General features: G+C 35.6%; 1 protein-coding gene across 2 annotated transcripts in view; it reads right to left on the bottom strand.

The window, feature by feature from the left end:
- Positions 1–3,269: 3,269 nt before the first annotated feature.
- ERC2 (ELKS/RAB6-interacting/CAST family member 2) overlaps positions 3,270–6,873 on the bottom strand; it is a 608,417-nt gene continuing 604,813 nt past the window's right edge. For both annotated transcript variants that reach the window (XR_015695894.1, XR_015695895.1), the window contains one exon: positions 3,270–6,429. The gene's annotated coding sequence lies outside the window, so the exon portion shown is untranslated. The remainder of the gene's footprint in view (positions 6,430–6,873) is intronic.

Genomic DNA, 6,873 nt, shown 5'->3' with positions numbered 1-6,873 from the left:
GGTCAGAGATGTGAAAGTAAGGGACACATTGAATTATATAGTTATGGCTGACATCTTGATTTTTTTGACCATCCTCCCACCTCGTGTGATGCCATGTCTAGTCAATTTAGTGTCTTCCAGAGTTTTTCAAAGATTCTGAAATCCGAAGGCCAGAGCATTAATTGGGATACTTTTCTGTCACCTCTTCTCTCACTGCATCTTACACAAATACCATTTTTCTCCACTTTCTTTTCAATTGAAATCAGCAGTCCAGCATGTAAGAGTTCTTGGAAATATCTTAAAGAGAATATTGACAATTTAATTAATCCATTAGTTTTAGTAGTTTGAATTAAAGTTATCAGTCCAATAGTTGAATCTCATTTTGAATGCCCCCTTTCCCCCTCCATTTGTTTCTATTGGTACCCCTACTCTTGGAAAAGTTCCTGGAGCTTTCTTCAAGTTGCTAACTGTTCCTTCCCATGCATTCATTTTTACATCTGGAATTGCCAGATTGCTCATCTTTGCATCATAAGGAGAATGAAGACCTAGTATAACTGCTAGTGCCAGAACATCTGGAGACCACTTACTTCTTTGGGATGGGAACCTGGAACAGTTTTTAAGCAGCTGGCCTTATGGCTTCATTGTTCAAAATTGTGTTTATCTAGAGTTGTTAGGTTTTTCACACAAGAGCTTTCGATGTAGCTGAAAAGGGACTATACACTTCTCCATTCCAAATTTACACATCACGGGCATTGACCTTATATCACCTTTAAAGATCTCATAAACAAATTTCTAAACAAGTGGTTGGAAAACTTTAAGACTGCAGGATCATATTGCTGTTTGAGTTACTAGAATTCTGTTTTGTCACTCCCATGGCATCTAAATGTTACACCATGTCATTTAGGAGGAAGAAATGAATAAGGGAGGAAAAAGAAATGTGTAAAGCTATGCTTGATGTGGAAAGATTGGCCAAAGGCAAAACCTTTCTCCCCGTCTCACAATATTAACACTATGGATCATCCAATCAAAATAGGTTGTGAGTGCTGTGATGGATAAAAGGAATTGCTTTTTGTACAGCCTTCAGCTTAAACTATGGATTTCACTACCACGAGTGATTGTTAGTAGTGACTAGCAATTTGGACAGTTTTAATTGGAGAATAAAGAAATTAATGACCATCATAGTTATTAGGATTCCATGGGACTTTCAGTTCTGAATAAATTATAGCACAGAAATTCCATATTCATCTTAGATGTAACACTGTGCCCTCTTTTAACTATCAGTGGTGTGAGTTTTACAAATTTCGTCTAAGTGAGAAGCTGCCAACAGCATCTGGCTGAACTCTGAGACAATAAAGACCTGGACTCGCTATCGTTTGGTCTGACCCAGCAGGATCCTTCTTATGTACTTAACTGATGCTGCCATTTGTTTCAATGTCTCACATATTTTACCCTCAAAGATATTTATTTATCCTTAAATTATCCTCTTTTTTTTTGCTATTCATCAATTTAATCCTCTCCCTCCGCATAGGTCAATTATAAGCAGAAAAAGAGTTTTATGGCATCCACCCAGTAAGTTTTTAATCTGCTTTCACAACTTGCTTTTTTTTTGCAGAATTAGAAAGCATTTCTTTCTCTGCCAGGAATTCTGGGAAAATGAGAGAGAGCTATTGAACTTTGTGGTGAGAATAAGAGCAATCCTGTTGGATCACATCAGAAACCCAATTAATCTGGCATCCAGCAGTGGTCAAATGGGTTCTTCTGGAAAGCACTGGAGGCAGCAGCGTTGTGCAACTGAATAGAGATAGCCTACATAGGACAAAAGATGTTAGGAGGAGGTGGAGTTCCCAGTTTTCCAATGACAAGAGAAACAACCCTCCATATTTCTACATGATTGGAAAGGCTAATCATGCACAACCAGGGGTCTTTTTGAAGTATGGGAACCAGAAATAATAAGTATCTGTTTGTGATTCTCATTTTCTTCTTGCAAAAAGTTTGAGAATAATTCATAAACACAGAGAAAGTTTGAATAATTCATAAACACAGAGAATTTCATGGGGTTTTTTTAAAAGAAAAAAATGCTTGATATTCTGCTACAATTCTGAAGGATCAACTTATTTATATAAAAATTACTCAGAAATTCATCACTGTGCGTGGAACATTCAATGACTAGACCAGAATTGTATCTTATCCATCAAGCTGGATCTTGTTTTAGCATAACACAAACATAGGATATTTTCAGACTTGAATAATGTGACGAAAATAAAGTCCATATCATGTGACTATGATCTGTACACATGTACCTGTAAAAATGCTTTTTGTATATGTTGTGGACTTGTACTGAAAATTCCTTATTGTGGTATCAGATTCTTTGACCGCAAAAGAATTTATCTTTGAGTTGATGTTGCATATCTATATGTATATTTTCTTCATATTATTATGTAGAGTATTTTGGAAGTCATTCTGAAGTAGCTAGCATGTTCTGGTAAGAAGAATTCTGGGATTTCTGGTATGGAAAACAATGAGGAGTATGGTAGAAAATTATTCTCCTTTTTCAATATAAGAACTTTCAAAGATCATTCTTTGAAGATAATCTTCCCTCCACTCTGCCATGAATTAGAATGTTCTGGTCAGATTACAATTGTTACATGTAGGAAGACTAGGGCTGTTTTGAAAAAAAAGTATTATTTTCCCCTACATCCATGAAATTTGCTGCATATGGCCAACAATTAAGAATCTTTATATTAAGCCATGGCTGGTGGCTACAAATACCCAGCAAGCACCTGTTTTGCAGGTGCTTCCTAAAAGATATCCAGCTTTTGCCACCAACATTTAGAAGAAAAATTGCTGAGTTTCATCCATGGGATTTTTTCATTTTTTTTTAAAAAAAGCAAATGTTTTCATTAAATACATGAGACATTGGCTATGCTTCTTGTGCTCTTTATGAGCAAAATTGTTGTGTTAAGGTGCAGTCTGTGTTTGTAGGAAAGTATCCAACTGTCCAACTCTTTTGAACTAGTCAGGGAGTACTCTGCATGGCTAGGAATATTCATAACTGTAGATGGGCTTCAGGAGCCGAGGACATAAACCATGACTAGCATTTCCTATTGAGTAACAGAGGAAAAATAAATAATTTGAAATGATATTGCACATTGTTCAGAAAGAAACCAGATTTATTTGATGAATATAAACAAGCCAATCAACATCAAGCACTTCTCATACACATGATAACAGTGTTATACCGTAGTACTTAACACTTCTACAAGACATTAATATTACAATGACTGCTCTAAAACATGCCCACTGATAATTTCTAAGGATTCCTTAGTTTCATATCAATATCCTTAACCACATGTCAAGTTCACAATCCAGAACATGCCGCTCACTTGAAGAAAATTATTACAAGAAGCACTATCAAATGAGGCTCAAAGATAAATAGGGAACACGGACCCCTTGTTGCATAACATTACATTCAAACAATCACTCTACACCAAAGGAAAATACAGGTACATGTTGTGACACGTTGGAAGTCTTTTTAGAGTACTACTTCAAAAGAAAATCAAAACCCACTTTCAAATAAAGGTCAATGTGCATTTACATGCATACTGGTTACATAAAATTCATTTAAATACAAAATTCATTCTGTACATGTAAATGAAAGAATGTGCAGTACAAGCTTGATCCTACAAGAAAACAAGACTACTCTTAAATATTAACCAAAAGGTTTGATTTTTTAAAACATTTTAAGGGGGAAGTAAACTACCAAACATTGCTCAAATAAAATCTCTGTCCAATGTCACAGTGTTTATTGTAAACCCAGAGATTCTTTTTATATATATATACATATATATCTGAAAAGATCCCTCCCCCACATTGTAGAATTCCATGACAAATGGAAAAAAAACCCAAAATAATACGAGACAAAATTTTCTTACACTGGGTCTAAGTCTTAGACCTTGATAAAAGTTAGGATCAATAACCCCAAATAATATTTGAGACAAATTTGGCACACACACACACACGCACACACACATACATACATACATATATGTATATATAAATATTTAGCTATACAGTTTTGTTTTTAAGGACCCTATGTTTTCCTAGTTTATTTCCTACTTCAAGTATTCAGTTGCAGATTAAGGTAAAGACCTGACAGTAAAAGACCGAGAAGGCACAATTTTCCTTAAAGCTCTTTGTGCACACGGCATAGAAATAAGTATTCTACTTCATAGTCTTTTTCTTCCATTTACTTGGTGCAGGTACCAAAGAACATTGCAGAAGATTGTGTCCAGACCCTGGTCCCTTACTAGGACAACAACTTTGTTAAAAGAAACACGTTGAGTTGTCCAAGTTCACAAGTGCAACATTTGTCATATGTGCTAAAGAAACTCTCAGGAGTTTTGTTTTTTGAACAAACAAACAAACAAACTCAAACAGTTGAAAAATTCATTGGTAGTTAAAGGACAAACTTTTAAAATCATATATGAACATGGATTATCTACGCTATACAGATTTTGTACAGATTTATTATTCCATGTTATTAAATGGAATGAAAATCAAGCAGAGATTCTACTTGCATTCAGTGGCTCCTTAATTTCATCAAGAATGATGGTGCAACCAACTAATAGCTTACTGTTTTCTAGAGAAATCATAATGTCTAGAAGGATTGTTAGTATGTATGGCTCATACAGGATACATAGATTTAATTGCACCAACCATTCAAAAATAATGCCAACATATTTTCTAAATTCAGTGCAAGGATTTAGGAATATCCGGTTCAGAAACTGTTTTCCTCAAAGAAGCAGAGCGAGAGAGAAAGAAAATAAACCACTAAGATTTAAGGCCACACATGTTTAATTTCATGGGGAAACAGCCTACCAAGCATGACTGCTGCATGACTTCCATTCATTTTAACAAAGCCCAGCACATATCATATGAAATGAATGGAAGTTTCACAACAGATGTGAATGGTGGATTGCACGCTTTTTTTAAAAAAAGTATCTGTAGATAGTCAGTATTCACTTAACATGAGCCATGAAATGTTCTTCCCACTGGCAAAAAGGTGTGCCAGCCAATGAACTAAACGTTTGCCTGCACATATGTGCTAGGTAGAAGGAATATGTTCGTTAAAGAAAGAGCTTTACTTTGGGGATTCAGCACGTATTTAACCATAAATAATAATCTCTCACTACATAAAATAGTTTCAAGGTGGGTCCTTCAGCCCACCTTATTTCTCCCTCCTGGCATGTGCTTTAACATGTTCACATCTATCAAAACCCGTTAAATGATGGAGATCCATTTTAAGTTAATAACACTTTTTTTTGTCAATATTGAAAATGCACTATCAGTTATGAAAAGCATTGCTTCCCTTTTTCATGAAACAATGTGGAATGCTCCTTTCTGGTAAAGGAGACTCACTGCATATATTTAAATAATCATGATTTCCTTATTTCAATTATAAAAAGTAAGAGTCCCAGCTTTTATATAAAAGACTGTTGTGCTGTGCCTTTGGATGACTAAGGGTTGATGTATCTCCTTAGATGCTTGTGCATAAAAGTATGCACACATGCTCCCTTCAAGCTTCTATCATCCAGGTATACAATGACCCCCTGCATAAATAATTTTTCACCAGCTTAACTGACAATCCTATACATGATTCTCTGGAAGTAAGCTCCATTCAATTCAATGGAAATTACTTCTAAATAGTTATGTATAAGGGTTTCATTATTAGATGCTCCATACATTGTAAGAGACACATACCATGTTTGTATGTATATATTTTTCATTTCCAACCTGGCCCAGAGCTTAATACTGGCGGTTACAGTATCAAAATCGGTAACTACAATAAGAAAGAAAAGGAAAATAAAAATATAGTTTTTGTTACCCTGAAAAACAATATTACTGGGCACATGATAGTTTGAACATCATTATGCAACAGTTTTCTAATACTTATAATAATTGAATGCTAAATGATACTCAAGAAGAAATCAGCTAAAGATTTCAACAAATGAAATTTGCTACATTACAAATTTCATTACAACAAATGAAATTCTAACTGCATATTAAAAAAAAATAGAAATCAAATGAAACCTCACATCTCAATGAACTGTTTTAGTAATGTTCAGAGCAGATGGTAACTCAGTTAAAAATAGTGAAATAATTCATGTGACCCCCATGAAAGGAAATGAAGTTCTTCTGGTTTCCGATCAAGCCCCTTAATTGTTTTCCAAAGTATCTGACTTCATAGTAGATTGCAAGAAATAATGGAGAAGACATTTATTTATGCAGCATATTTTTAAGGGTAACCTTTTGGGCTCCCTCCCCACATCTGTAGTCTTGCTGTGACAGTGTTCCAAAAGTGGCATTCACATCCAGAATCTGGTAAATCACACTTTTTTTCTTCTTATCTTTCAGTGCTGCATATGCTTCTTTCTCCAGCTCCTCTGATAACTGTAGGAAAACAAAAAAAAAATCATCCAAAATGTTAGTTTTCATGGTGTTGAATGATTTAGTTGCCGGTTGTCTTCTGGGGGCGATTCAAGGTACTAATTATGACCTTTAAAGCGCTCCATGGCTTAGGTCCAGGCTACCTGCAAGACCACCTACTGCCACCGGTAGCCTCCCATTGTCCAGTGCGATTCCACAGAGTTGGCCTCCTCTGGGTGCCATCGGCCAGTGTCGGCTCTAGTGTCAGCTAGTGACACTAGAGCCTTCTCTGTGAGAGCGCCTTCCCTCTGGAATGAGCTGCCCCCGGAGCTTGTATAATCCCTGACCTCCAGTCCTTCCGACACGCCCTAAAAAGTTGGCTTTTCCAGCAAGCCAACAAAACAAAATAAATTATTGATCACTGTTAATTTTAATTCACATTTTTTTTTCAAAAAATGTCATTGTCAA

Source organism: Thamnophis sirtalis, unplaced genomic scaffold (genome assembly GCF_051295495.1).
Source record: "Thamnophis sirtalis isolate CommonGarterSnake01/CBP01778 unplaced genomic scaffold, rThaSir2_p1.2 scaffold_3, whole genome shotgun sequence".
Classification (NCBI taxonomy): domain Eukaryota; kingdom Metazoa; phylum Chordata; class Lepidosauria; order Squamata; family Natricidae; genus Thamnophis; species Thamnophis sirtalis.
The sequence above is the reverse complement of the archived record's forward strand: the minus strand, read 5'-3'. Positions and strand labels throughout refer to the sequence as shown.